General features: G+C 30.6%; 1 long non-coding RNA gene and 1 pseudogene across 3 annotated transcripts; both read left to right on the top strand.

The window, feature by feature from the left end:
- Positions 1-282: 282 nt before the first annotated feature.
- LOC149510887 (uncharacterized) lies at positions 283-4,942 on the top strand. Of its 2 annotated transcripts, XR_016334552.1 has the most exons (6): positions 283-897; positions 1,039-1,137; positions 1,948-2,006; positions 2,871-2,951; positions 4,053-4,172; positions 4,925-4,942. It is a non-coding gene; the product is annotated as an uncharacterized LOC149510887 (long non-coding RNA). The 2 variants fall into 2 exon arrangements; XR_016334553.1 differs by lacking the exon at positions 1,948-2,006 and having other exon boundaries at positions 284-897.
- A 72-nt stretch (positions 4,943-5,014) lies between these two features.
- On the top strand, positions 5,015-11,287 carry LOC149510886 (1,4-alpha-glucan-branching enzyme 2-2, chloroplastic/amyloplastic-like; annotated as a pseudogene). The gene is made up of 11 exons (XR_016334551.1): positions 5,015-5,031; positions 5,137-5,257; positions 5,520-5,648; positions 7,006-7,085; positions 7,631-7,747; positions 8,238-8,320; positions 9,234-9,355; positions 9,515-9,634; positions 10,364-10,493; positions 10,599-10,708; positions 10,982-11,287. The product of XR_016334551.1 is annotated as a 1,4-alpha-glucan-branching enzyme 2-2, chloroplastic/amyloplastic-like (transcript).
- The last annotated feature ends 3,480 nt before the right edge of the window (positions 11,288-14,767 follow it).

Here is a 14,767-nt window from a genome sequence, read left to right as displayed (position 1 = left end):
TGTTTACCGAACCAGTTCAAATAGTTATAACTATTTGAACAATTTTATATTTCTAATCGTTATAACCTTTTGTTATGCCATAAAATAATTATTTCTATTCGTTCAAGCTTATTCGAAATAAAACAATACTAATCTAATAATATTCTAAAAATTAATAACTAAGTGATTTAAAAAATATGTCAAATTAGTTCAAATAGTTAAGACTATATAAACAATTATCTAATTCAAATCATTATGACTTTTTATCTTGTCATAAAAAATTTTTTTCAATTCATACTAGCTTACAAACCAAGCCAACAAAGCAAAAAAAAAATTACAAACAACCACAGTCCTCTATTGAGGAATCCATCGGGAAAAAAAAAAAAGAAACAGAAAAGGGCCCGTTGAGGATGAAAGGGGCTTTCAGTCATGGGATTTTTTTTTTTTTGTTTTTATGAGTGACTTGGGAGAGTATTTTTAAGATTTTGGGAAAGGAGAGAAAAGAGCTATTTTTTTGGGCGGTGGGAACAATGGCGCCGTATGGAGGTCAGCGCGGGCGAGGAGACTTTTGGATGATCTGAACCGGTAGAAAGAAAGGATGGAAGGGGAGAAACAACATACTTTGGTTTCAGGACGACCGGAAGGCGAGAAGAGTGTGAACGGCGGTTTAAAATTTCGGGTTAAAGTTTCAGATCTAAGCTATTATGAGGTGATTTGCGAAAAACAGAGGCTGAATCTAAGACAAGAAGGAAGAGAGGAGTCCACGGCTGAAATTTTGGAGTCAACTGACGCCGAACGGCTGCGGTGAACGGCGGCCGGGTCGGCTACCGTCGTCGGGATCTGGGTTAGGGGAGAGTGGCCGGGTGTGTCTTTTTGGAGAGAAAATGTTGCATTTGATGCAAAAAACGGAAAACTCAGGTTTGATGCTCCTGACCGGACCCTCTTACAATGTTTGTATTTAGCAAAGTGATCAATGAATATCGAATTGTCTAATGATGTTGTAGATAAGGTATGTGCCACTGACATTTTTATTACCTTGTATATTTTATCTAATTACAGGTATGCACAGTACAAGAGAATATTAGAGGAAATTGACAAGTATGAAGGTGGTTTGGAGGCATTTTCTCTTGGCTATGAGAAGCTTGACTTCACATACAGGTTACTGTTCTTCCAAATATCTAATTGTTAGCATGGACTTATTTTTCATAACTGTAATGTTTCATATTAATTGTAGCTCCCATGGTTGCATGTTATTGCCTTTTATGCTAAATATAATTTGTTTTGATTTATTACTCTTTCTAGTTCAAATGAGCAATTTTCAATTAAATAAAATTAGTGTTGGAATATTCTTGTGATTGATTTGTGTGGGAATAGTGTACATGATTTTCCAGATCTTTTATTTTTATATGTTTAAAATTTAGGCAGATCAATCTAAGAAAGAAATCAGTTCCTTGATGCTCAACAAAGTATGGAGCAAGTATTTGGTTCTTTGGTGCAAGAAAAAATTGAGAATTTTATTAAAGCCCTTAGAATTTGTCATTTCTTTATTTTTTCACTTTTATATGTTTATTTTATTTATTTATTTATTTATTTGTGAATGTCTTCTCCTTGTTTCCTTTATCATTTCTTTGTATTACATTGCTTAATAGCTATCTTGTTAACTTTAATTTTTAGTAAAAATGTTATTCTCCATTCATGTTTTCTTTTTTTGTCTTAGAAGTTGTTTTATGATAAGCTGATATTGCTTTTTTTTTTTTTATATAATCTCATCTAGCTTTCAGTGAGACAGGAATAACTTATAGGGAGTAGGCACCAGGAGCTGGGGTTTTTTATGCATCATTTTAACATTTTGAGATTTTAACCATTAATCTTACTAACTTCTATGCAATCAAAAAAGTTTTATTAACTTCTAGGTGTTTTGTTTTCTCTTCAATTTTTGTGATTATTTTACTGCATTTTCTTTTTCAGTCAGCAGCACTGATTGGAAATTTTAACAATTGTAACCTAATGCAGATATTATGGGCCGGGTATGTTATGCTTTCTTGTGCAAGAATAAATGCCATGTGTGCATTGAATTGATATTTTTCATGTCTGTAAGAACTGACCTGCCATTGATGGGTTACTTGACATTAAGCAAAGTTCATAATAATTGAGCAATACTTTAGTAGGTGCACCTACAAGTGATTTTCTTTGAATGCTTTATGAATCTTCTCTTTCTATACATTACATAAATAATGCAGTCACAAGATGGAGCCGGGTATGTTATGCTTTCTTGTGCAAGAATAAATGCCACGTGTGCATTGAATTGATATTTTCCATGTCTGTAAGAACTGACCTGCCATTGATGGGTTACTTGACATTAAGTGAAGTTCATAATAATTGGGCAATACTTTAGTAGGTGCACCTACAAGTGATTTTCTTTGATTGCTTTCTGAATCTTCTCCTTCTATACATTACATAAATAATGCAGTCACAAGATGGAGTTGGTGCTGTCAAAATATCAGTAACTCCGCACTTTGTTTCTGAGGCAGCTTTCTTGCAATTTTATATCTATTGATGAACTACACATCATTTGTGTTGCTTTTAATGAGCTACTGTATTCCCTTCTTTTCTCTTCGACTCTGACCAATGTGCTCTACGATGTATGCCTTAAGAAACTGTAGTATTTGCAATACCATCTGTTCATAAGTAAATGCTTATATCTTCTCTAAATGCACATGCTGAAAGAAGTTAAAAGTTATGTAAGTTTGGTTTTTCAAAACACTTAGCTTAATGTTGAATCTGAATGTAATCATGTGTGTTGATTTACATTGGCAGTGATTTATTGTCTATTTCTATATTTAAATAACATCTAGTGTTTAATACTACAAATATTAATTGTTTTTTAACAGAATGAGTTTGGTGTCTGGGAGATCTTTTGGCCTAATAATGCTGATATTTCACCACCAATTCCCCATGGTTCTCAAGTGAAGGTAAATTAACTATAGATGCATATAAGTTTGGCTCTTGAAAGTTATTGTGCTTACATTCAAATGCTACTTGTTTATTATTTCCTTTTTCCACTTTTTAAGTCAGAGTAAAAAGAAACTATAAAAACTTACAACTCTTTCCTTGTAGATCAACAATGTATTTAACCTTTTGATCATGACCTGTGGACCAGGAACCTTTAAGTATGATGCATTTTTTTTTACACTGATCCTATTGCATGTGTATATGGTTTGAATAAATCATTGGTTTGTACTACAACCTTCACAATAATTAATTATTAGAATTCATGACATGAAGGCATTGAAGTATTTAATGGGTTGGTCTCCGAGTCAAGCAAAATTATTCAAGGTAGCTGAGTTCGAATCCAACTAACTCCCGCCCCAAAAAGAAGGGAGAAAGAAAGAAAAGATGAAGATGAAAAAAAAAATATTTCTCTGGTATTACTAAATAATGAGTATTACTTTAGTTAATGATAATGCAAATGCCAAATAGCTAGTGACTTGGATCTTTGTTAACTGTTTTGTGTATAGAAACTTCTTAAATAGCAGTTTCAAATCAATAACATGGAAGTTGGTGTGATTGCATTTTATTATGATTCTTCACCCATTTCTAAAACCCATTAAGAAGCCTAAATTTGCAATTAAACCAAAATTTATCTCTAGTTTTCATCATACTATTATTCAAAGAAAATTTGTCCCACAAACACCTTCAGTCTTTATCTTCCATGCTACATTTTGATATGGTTAATCCATTTCCTAGTTTTCTTAATATTATCAACTCTGAGATGCAGGAGCCAATAATTAGCACATATGCCAACTTTAGAGATGATGTGCTTCCCCACATTAAAAGACTTGGATATAATGCTGTTCAAATCATGGCTATTCAAGAGCACTCGCATTATGTTAGATTTGGGTATTATCTCCATCAAAATATCAACTCATCTTTATTTGTTGCTGTTTATGTTTGTTAACTTGTACTAAAATGTTATGTTTTGGATGTAAACAGAAATATTTCTTCAGAATTTAGTTTTGGTTATGGAAACTAACCTCTTCTACTTTTAACAAGTTGCATTTAATATGTTGCAGGTATCATGTGACAAACTTCTTTGCACCAAGTAGCCGTTTTGGCACCCTTTATGATCTTAAGTCACTGATAGATAGGGCTCACGAGTTGGGTCTACTTGTTCTTATGGATATTGTGCACAGGTAATAATTGGACTTGTAGGAGAATATTATTTCTAGAAACACACCCTTCAGCTTTATTAGCTGTTACAGTTTTTGTGCAAACGGTTTTTCCCAGCTTTTTCGTACCAAAAATGAACATATAAACTCTTTTTCTTCTTCTTTTCCTGCTTAGACTGTATGGTCATTCTTCCAGTAGACTTGATGCAAATATGGCCATCAGAATTTAGGTTGTTATTGTTCCTTTCTTTTACTATGTTTTTTCTAGTTGTTTTTGGCTTCCTAAAAGGTTTCTAAAGAACAAACCTAAAGGGGAGAAAGCAAAGTCATAATTGTTTGAAAATATATATGATTAAATGCAATAGAATTTTTAGTATAATTGTTCTATTAAAAGAGGAATCATAGTATTTTGTTCTACAAGAGATTATATTTTTTATTTTTAATTCTTTTAAAGTATTATTGTCTTTTCTACCGAAATGTACTTTCTGCTTCTGGAAACAAAAAGCTAGTAGCAAAAACAACTACCAAATGGAATCTTACTGTATTGTTTACAGTGAAAATTTTTATATTTGGCATGTCATTAATGTTAAATTCTTTTCTAAGCTGTAGCAAATTTTTATTCAAGTATTTGCTCTGTTGCTTTAAGTAAGTAATCTTTTGCTATAACTCTCAGTTAATTTTTATTCTTTAGTTAAATTAAGTTATTAATTAATTTTCTCATCCATCTTTGTATCTGACTGATGACGAATACAACCATTTATCTAATAATGTGTTAGATGGATTGAACATGTTTGATGGAACCAATGCTCATTACTTCCACTCGGGGTCAAAGGGTCACCACTGGATGTGGGATTCTCGCCTTTTTAATTGTGGAAGCTGGGAAGTATGTACTTCTATTGAAACTTCTCTTAAACAATAGCTTGTTGAAAGATTTTGGCTTCCTTCCATCCTATTGTGTGTAAATATTAATTTTTACTTGTTGCTTTAGGTACAAAGGTTTCTTCTTTCAAATGCAAGATGGTGGCTTGAAGAATGCAAGTTTGACGGGTTCAGATTTAATGTTGTGACTTCAATGATTACACCTATCATGGGTTGCAGTTAATATCTGAGTGAGTTTGCAGATTTTCTATTCTGCTTGGTGTTATATAATAAGTTACTCGCATGTTTAGATGTTAATTATCAAAGTTTTGACTTTATGTTATACAGAGAAGTAGAACTGATGTAACATTTGGTTCTTGTAAGTGGTGAAGCATCATTTCTCTATGTTTGTTTCTTAACTAAATTCTCTTGAGGATTCAAGGTTTTTAGTGTCATTGCATCTTTATAATGTATTATCCCAGCTTAACCTTTGTTTTCTTGAACTTGCTATAGGTAACATTTACTAGAAACTACAATAAGTACTTCGGAAATGCAACTAATTTAGATGCTGTTGTCTATCTGATGCTGGTTAATCATATGATTCATGGGCTATATCTTGAGGCTGTCATCATTGGTGAAGATGTATATTCTATAACTCCTCTTTGAGTCACATTGAGCATACTTAGACTTATAATCGTTTATCTGTTCCAGAATTATGATGTCTGCTTTAAGTCTCCTGTCTCTTGTATAGCAATATTTGTTGAACTAGGTTGCATAAATGGAATGGGGTTTCAATACTTTTTTATGTGATGCATGAGGATGCTAAGTGTAGAAACGATTTTGAAAAAGTTTGCACACGATACTTGTGTGCGAAGCCTACCAAACATTTGTGTATTGTTCATGTTTTTCTAATTCTCTACTGCTTCATCACTTCTCTTCATGCATCAATTGAATCCATATGCCATGAATAAGTAGGTTACCCTGCTAGTAGTTAAGTGTTTTAATATTGTAGAATGAACTAAAGAATTGTTAAAAATGCTTGTTGTAAATTGAACTAATTTTTATTGTAGACGAAGAGTTATGGAAACATAGCAACTAAAGATGCCAAAAATGAAAATTCCAAAAACACTTGAAGGGAACAAACAGGCATCTCTAGAAATCTTAAAATATCCTTGCTTTTCACATATTTCATCTTTTGTGCAAATAATTCACCTAAAGAGCTACTAGCACAATAAAAGGTAATTTATGTTTTACACTTTAGAAATATTAGCATAGTAAGGAACATTTAATTGATAAAATGTTTATATTGGAGTGATTAGTTGCAGATTTTCATATATTATTTGCAAAAATAACATTCTTTAAGTTCTATTAATATTGAAGAGGAAAAGAAACAATAGTTGAAGGTATACTTCCACCATCTTAAATTGTCATCTGTCATAATAATCAGTTCTTCCCTGCTTTTCTCTTTGACTCTAACCCATGTTCTCTAAGATGTATGCCTTAAGAATCTGTAGTATTTGCAATAACAGCTGTTCATAAGTCAATGCTTATATCTTCTCTAAATGCACATGCCGAAAGAAGTTAAAAGTTATTTAAGTTTGGTTTGTCAAAACACTTAGCTTAATGTTAAATCTGAATGTAAACATGGATCTTTTTAAATGTATGTGAGCATGAATATTCTTCTTAATGGACCAAAGATTGGGTGTATAGTCTGGTGCAGTTGGTATTCTTAAAAGCTCCAAATAGAAAAGTTAAGAAGATAAACGTTGTCAAAGTTGTTATAATTAAGTGCAAAAGTCGCCTTGCTTATGTAACAATTAATTGTATCAGCTAATTCATATATGTAATGCCATGCAGTCTCAAGTATAAAAGGGAAGGTGACTATGTTCTAAGTGCTTAGAAAGCTGTGTTGATTTACACTGGCAGTGATCTATTGTCTATTTCTATATTTAAATAACATCTAGTGCTTAATTCTACAATATTAATTGTTTTTTAACAGAATGAGTTTGGTGTCTGGGAGATATTTTGGCTAATAATGCTTATTGTTCACCACCAATTCCCCATGGTTCTCAAGTGAAGGTAAATTACCCGTAGATGAACATAAGTTTGGCTCTTGAAACTTATTGTGCTTTACATTCAAATACTACTTGTTTATTATTTTCTTTTTCCACTTTTTTAAGTTAGAGTAAAAAGAAACTATTAAAACTTGCAACTTTTTCCCTGTAGATCAACAAGGTATTTAACCTTTTGATCATGATCTGAGGACCAAGAACCTTTAAGTATGATGCTTTTTTTTAACACTGATCCTATTACATGTGTATATGGTTTGAATAAATCATTGGTTGTAGTACAACGTTCACAATAATTAATTACTAGAATTCATGACATAAAGGCATTGAAGTATTTACTGGGGCGGTCTCTAAGTCAAGCAAAATTATTCAAGGTAGCTGAGTTCAAATCCAACTAATTCCTATCCTAAAAGGAAGGGAGAAAGAAAGAAAGAAAAGATGAAGATGGAAAAAAAAAATATTTTTTTGGTGGACTATTATGATCATGTCAATTATCATTCATCCAAACCTCTTTTTCCATGTGTCTATTTTAACTTTTTGACCATATAATTGTAGATTCATATGGAAACTCCATCTAGGATTAAGGACTCCATTCTTGCTTGGATCAAGTTCTCTATTCGAGCACTAGGTGAAATCTCATACAACGGAATATACTATGATCCACCAGAAGAGGTATAATTAATTGCTGTTTGATCTTTTGGTTTTATTGGAAAGATTAGATAACTTATTCTTTTCAAACTATAAGTAGCTGAAACATTTGGAGCTTGGGGAAAATTAGAAATACCAACTAATGTTTATGATAATTTTAAAATGACTGCATGTGTGTGAGGATACATAAACAAAAGCATGCATGCATGCCTGCACACAAATATGATTAATTGATATATAAACGAATAATGAATTTCTTATTCTTCTTAGAGTAGGTTGTTTTGATGAACTTCTTCCTTTATAACGTTAATATTAACATGAATGCCCTTAAAGGTTTTTAAGAAAACAATTTTGATTGGTTCTTTTTCATATATGAAGTCAGTTTCTAAATTGTGTTCTCGCTTGTTCAAGTTTAATCACTGCACAGCACAATCAACTTAGTTTAGTCTATAATATGTCTTATCTCAAATTTTGGTACTCTTTATCCTGACTAATGATTTTTATACTATAACAGGAAAAGTATGTATACAAACACCCCCAGCCAAAAGGACCAAAATCACTTAAGTCTATGAATCACATGTTGGAATGGGTAGCATGGTATGCATCTTCCTTTCCCTTGCATGTAGCAAATTGTTATTCAACTTTTCTGTCTTTATGTTGAATTGCATTTCCTTGATTTATTTAATCTTAAAAGAGGAAACCTTAAGTTTGATAAAAAGCTTCATTAAATGCTATCATGTGTGTGATCATATTTTTTATGCTATTTCTTTCAATCTTTCCTATGAAGTGTTCTTGCAAGGTTTTTGAGACCGAAAAGTGAAGTAGGAGGCGTTATAAGGCAATACATTTTACAGGAAAATTTATCTTAGTATCTGTATTTAAACTATCAATTTTACCTCCCCTCTTCCCAAAAAAAAAAAACAAAACACAAGGAAGATAAAGAAACATTTTGACTTGCATTGAACATCTTTAAGAGCATCAAACAGTATAGCTATCTGGAAAGGCCTGTAAATTTTGAAACGGAACTTTCTTGCATCCCATAGGCAGAGTGGGCTCTTTTAAAGAGAAAATTTGTCAAATTAAGCTAGCAAAAAGCCACATAGGTGCATGCGGCCTACTTTTCGTGTTCTTTGGTTAAAGGAAGTCCTTCCATTTGGATTATACTAAATAATGAGTATTACTTTAGTTAATGATAATGCAAATGCCAAACAGCTAGTGACTTGGACCTCTGTTAACTGCTTTGTGTATAGAAATATCTTAAATAGTAGTTTCAAATCAATAACATAGAAGTTGGTTTGATTGCATTTCATTATGATTCTTTACCCATTTCTAAAACCCATTAAGAAGCCTAAATTTGCAATTAAACCAAAACTTATCTCTAGTTTTCGTCATACTATCATTCAAAGAAAATTTGTCCCACAAACTCCTTCAGTCTTTATCTTCCATGGTACACTTTGGTATGGTTAATCCATTTCCTAGTTTTCTTAATATTATCAACTTTGAGATGCAGGAGCCAATAATTAACACATATGCCAACTTTAGAGATGATGTGCTTCCTTGCATTAAAAGATTTGGATATAATGCTATTCAAATCATGGCTGTTCAAGAGCACTTATATTATGCTTGATTTGGGTATTATCTCCATCAAAATATCAACTCATCTTTATTTGTTGCTGTTTATGTTTGTTAACTTGTACTAAAATGTTATGTGTTGGATGTAAACAGAAATATTTCTTCAGAATTTAGTTTTGGTTATGGAAACTAACCTCTTCTACCTTTAACAAGTTGCAGGTATCATGCGACAAACATCTTTGCACCAAGCAGTCGTTTTGGAACCCCTGATAATCTTAAGTCATTGATAGATAAGGCTCATGAGTTGGGTCTACTTGTTTATATGGATATTGCGCACTGGTAATAATTGGACTTGCAGGAGAATATCATTTCTAAAAACACACCCTTCAGCTTTATTTGCTGTTACAGTTTTTGTGCAAATGGTTTTTCCCAGCTTTTTCGTACCAAAAATGAAAATATAAATTCTTTTTCTTCTTTTCCTGCGTAGATTGTATGGTCATTCTTCCAATAGACTTGATGCAAAAATGGTCATGAGAATTTAGGTTGTTATTGGTCCTTACTCTGACTATGTTTTTTCTAATTGTTTTTGGCTTCCTAAAAGGTTTCTAAAGAACAAACCTAAAAGGGAAAAAGCAAAGTCATAATTGTTTGAAAATATATATGATTAAATGAGTAGAATTTGTAATATACTTGTTCTATTAAAAGATGAATCATAGTATTTTGTTCTACAAGAGATTATATTTTTTATTTTTAGTTCTTTTAAAGTATTATTGTCTTTTCTATCCAAATGTACTTGCTGCTTCTGAAAGCAAAAAGCTAGTAGCAGAAACAACTACCAAATGGAATCTTACTATATTGTTTACAATGAAAGTTTTTATCTTTTGTATGTTGTTAATGTTAAATTCTTTTCTAAGCTATAGCAAATTTTTATTCAAGTATTTGCTTTGTTACTTTGAGTAAGTAATCTTTTGCTATAAGTCTCAATTAATTTTTATTCTTTAGTTAATTTAAGTTATTAATTAATTTTTTCATCAATATTTGTATCTGATTGATGTTTGACAAATACAGCCATGCATCTAATAATGTGTTAGATGGATTGAACATGTTTGATGGAACCGATGCTCATTACTTCCACTCGGGGTCAAGAGGTCACCACTGGATGTGGGATTCTCGCCTTTTTAATTTTGGAAGCTGGGAAGTATGTACTTCTACTGAAACTTCTCTTAAACAATAGCTTGTTGAAAGATTTTGGCTTCCTTCCATCCTATTGTGTGTAAATATTAATTTTTACTTGTTGCTTTAGGTACAAAGGTTTCTTCTTTCAAATGCAAGATGGGACTAGAAGAATACAAGTTTGATGGGTTCAAATTTGATGTTGTAACTTCAATGATGTACACCTATCATGGGTTGTAGGTAATATCTGAATGAGTTTGCAGATTTTCTATTTTGCTTGGTGTTATATAATAAGTTACTTGCATGTTCAGATGTTAATTACCAAAGTTTTGACTTTATGTTATATAGAGAAGTAGAACTGATGTAACATTTGGTTTTTGTAAGTGGGGAAGCATCATTTCTCTATGTTTTGTTTCTTAATAAATTCTCTTGAGGACTAAAGGTTTTTAGTGTCATTGCATCTTTATAATGTATTATCCTGGCTTAACTTTTGTTTTCTTGAACTTGCTATAGGTAGCATTTATTGGAAACTACAATGAGTACTTCGGATAAGCAACTAATGTAGATGCTATTGTCTATCTGATGCTGGTTAATCATATGATTCGTGGGGTTTATCCTGAGGCTGTCACCATTGGTGAAGATGTATGTTCTATAACTCTTCTCTGAGTCACATTATCCTTCAACTTATAATCATTTATCTAACCCAGAACTATGATGTTCGCTTTAAGTCCCCTGTTTCTCTGATTATCGACTGCACATGGCCATTGTTAATAAATGGATTGAGCTTGATTATTGAAAAATGCTAAATTGATTATTTTTTGATTTCTTGTGAAAATTTTGAAATATATTTTGTGCTTGATTGTTATGTCGTAATTTATTTGATTGTCTATGATTTTGGATTGTGATGAAATATTTTTCAAATATGCTTGCTCTTGTGCTTACTTGACTTATTTCTTGATTTATGATTTTAATTTGATGCATGATTAGCTAATTTATCTTAACTAAAATATGTTATTGGCTCATCTATTATTCATGTCGTGTGCTTATGTGAATATGATTGAGCTTTACTTGACATGGTTGAAATATGGATTAAGTGATTTTCTTATAATGCTTATGTTTGTCTTAAATCATTGTTGATTATAGCTTATAATTTGTGTAGATATATTTATGCTTTTGTGGTGAAATTTTCTTGATTATATTTCTGATGATAAGCATCTTTTTTGAGTTTTTTGAATTCTATAGGGCCTTAAATTGGTTTTGACATATTTCTTGGTGATTTACTAAATATATATGAAATATTGAATATACCCATTTTGTGTTCATGAATAATGTAAAAGATTTGATTTTTACACATTACATGAAAACTTTAGCTTTAGTGACAATATTGTGATATATGATGTTTAACTTGATACATGGTTTTTAGTTTAAGTTTATATACACACACACACACACATATATATCTCCTTTCTAATTAGAAAATTGGGCTTAGTGAACAAAATTTCATTTGTCTATAATGATTTAAATATGGAATTTATTTCAAACAATTGGAATAATTTTTATCAATTGATTTTCTTGATGTTTCTAATGAAAATTTTTTGTCAAAATTTTTTTCTAAATTTATGTTAGGAGAACTTGAAATAAGCATGAACTAACATTTTTTGGATTTTAAGTAGAACAAGCAAAGCAAATCATTTATCTATCCCAGAATTATGATATCCGCTTTAAGTTCCCTGTTTCTTCTATAGTAACATTTGTTGCATTGGGTTGCGTAAATGAAATGGGGTTTCAATACTTTTTTACATGATCCATGAGGATGCTAAGTGTAGAAATGGATTTGAAAAAGATTGCGCACATGTACTTGTGTTATTTGTGTATTGTACATGTTTTTCTAATTCTTTACTACTTCATCACTTCTCTTTATGCATCAATTGAATCCATATGCCATGAATAAGTAAATTACCCCGCTAGTAGTTAAGTGTTTTGATATTGTAGAATGAACTAAAGAATTTGTTAAAAATGCTTCTTGTAAATTGAACTAATTTTTATTGTAGACCAAAAGTTATGGAAACATAACAACTAAATATGCCAAAAATGAAAATTCCAAACACACTTGAAGGGAACAACCAAAAATCTCTAGAAATCTTAAAATATCTTTGCTTTTCACATATTTCATCTTTTGTGCAAATAATTCACCAAAAGAGCTACTAGCACAATAAAAGGTAATTTATGTTTTACCTTTTAGAAATATTAGCATAGTAAGGAACATTTAATTGATAAAATGTTTATATTGGAGTGATTAGTTGCAGATTTTCATATATTATTTGCAAAAATAACATTCTATAAGTTCTATGAACATTGAAGAGGAAAAGAACCAACAATTGAAGGTAGACTTCCACCATCTTAAATTGTCATCTGTCATAATAATCAATTAAATAATTAGAAAAACAAATAAAGGATAATACTTAGAGGAATGTAATCGAGATGAGTAATTCTTTTGGGAAAATGTCAATATTCTTTATCTTCATTATGCTAATTGTGCAATTGTGTATGCTACAAGTGAATGGAATGCCTACATTTTGCCTTCCTATCCAAGATGGTGTCAGATTTGATTATTGATTGTACATGGCCATTGTTAATAAATGGATTGAGCTTGATTATTGAAAAATGCTAAATTGATTATTTCTTGATTTCTTGATTTCTTGTGAAAATTTTGAAATATATTTTGTGCTTGATTGTTATGTTGCAATTTATTTGATTGTCTATGATTTTGGATTGTGATTAAATATTTTTCAAATATGCTTGCTCTTGTGCTTATTTGACTTATTTCTTGATTTATGATTTTAATTTGATGCATGATTAGCTAATTTATCTTAATTAAAATATATTTATTGGCTCATCTATTGTTCATGTCATGTATGTTTATATGAATATGACTGAGCTTTCTTTGATATGGTTGCAACATTGATTAAGTGATTTTTTTATAATGCTTATGTTTGTCTTAAATTATTGTTGATTATGGCTTATAATTTGTGTAGATATATTTATGCTTTTATAATGAAATTTTCTTGATTATGTTTCCTATAACGATTTTGCAAATGATATCCAAATATCAACAGTATCTCACAAATTCTTTAAAACATTCATGAATCTGCCTAAAAATTGTGTCTAGAGCATAAACACAACGAAAAATTAAAATCTTGCAAAAGGTTTTTATAGCACAATTTGAAATTGTGCAAATTGGTTTTTTGCCCATAATTGCTCAAAAATAAAATTTTGACATTTTAAGCTCCAAAATCTTTTATAACTTGCTTTTTAATATTGTGAAAAATTAAAATCAATGTAAGTTATCATGTTCTTCCATTTGAGCAAGTTTAAAACATTGGATTCAAGATATTTAAACTCATTTTCATTTGAAAACTTATTAAAATAATATTTCATATTTCAAAGCTCCATTCTAGCAAAATATGGTTTTTGAAGCAAAAGCATAAAGCTTTAAAAAAATGTTAAGCTTTTGAGCTCGTGTATAATATATAAAAGTAATTAGCACACAGTTAATCACATCAGGCACAAATAACAAGTTCGTAAATAATATCTAAATTGTGCAAACGATTTTTATATCACAATTTGAGCACGCAGATAATCAAATTAGGTGCCAATAATGATTTCACAAATGGTATCCAAATATCAACAGTATCATACAAATTTCTTAGAGCATTCATGACTCTTTTTAAAAAAATACGTTTAGAGCAAAAAAGTGATAAAAAATTAAAATCGTGCAAACGATTTTTATATTATAATTTGAAATCGTGCAAATGGTTTTTATGCCTATAATTGTTCAAAAACAAAATTTTGACATTTTGAGCTCTAAAATCTTTCATAACTTGCACTTTAACATTGTTAAAATTTAAAATCAATGTAAGTTATCATGTTTCTCTGTTTTAGCAAGTTTAAAACATTGGATTCAAGATATTTAAACTCATTTTCATTTAAAAACTTGCTAAAATAATATTTCATACTTCCAAGCTCAACTTTAGTAGAAATGGTTTTCAAAACAAAGCATAAAGCTTCAAAAAATATTAAGCTTTTGAGCTTGTGCATAATATATAAAAATAAGTTAGCACGCAGTTAATCAGATCAAGTGCCAATAACGATTTCGTAAATGATATCCAAATATCAATAGTATCCCACAAATTCCTTAGAACATTCAGGAATCCCCATAAAAAATGCCTCTAAAGTAGAAACGTGATGAAAAATTAAAATTGCACAAACGGTTTTTATATCACAATTTGAAATCGTGCA

Source organism: Durio zibethinus, chromosome 27, assembly GCF_047325235.1.
Source record: "Durio zibethinus cultivar Kanyao isolate XHJ-2024 chromosome 27, ASM4732523v1, whole genome shotgun sequence".
Classification (NCBI taxonomy): domain Eukaryota; kingdom Viridiplantae; phylum Streptophyta; class Magnoliopsida; order Malvales; family Malvaceae; genus Durio; species Durio zibethinus.
The sequence above is the reverse complement of the archived record's forward strand: the minus strand, read 5'-3'. Positions and strand labels throughout refer to the sequence as shown.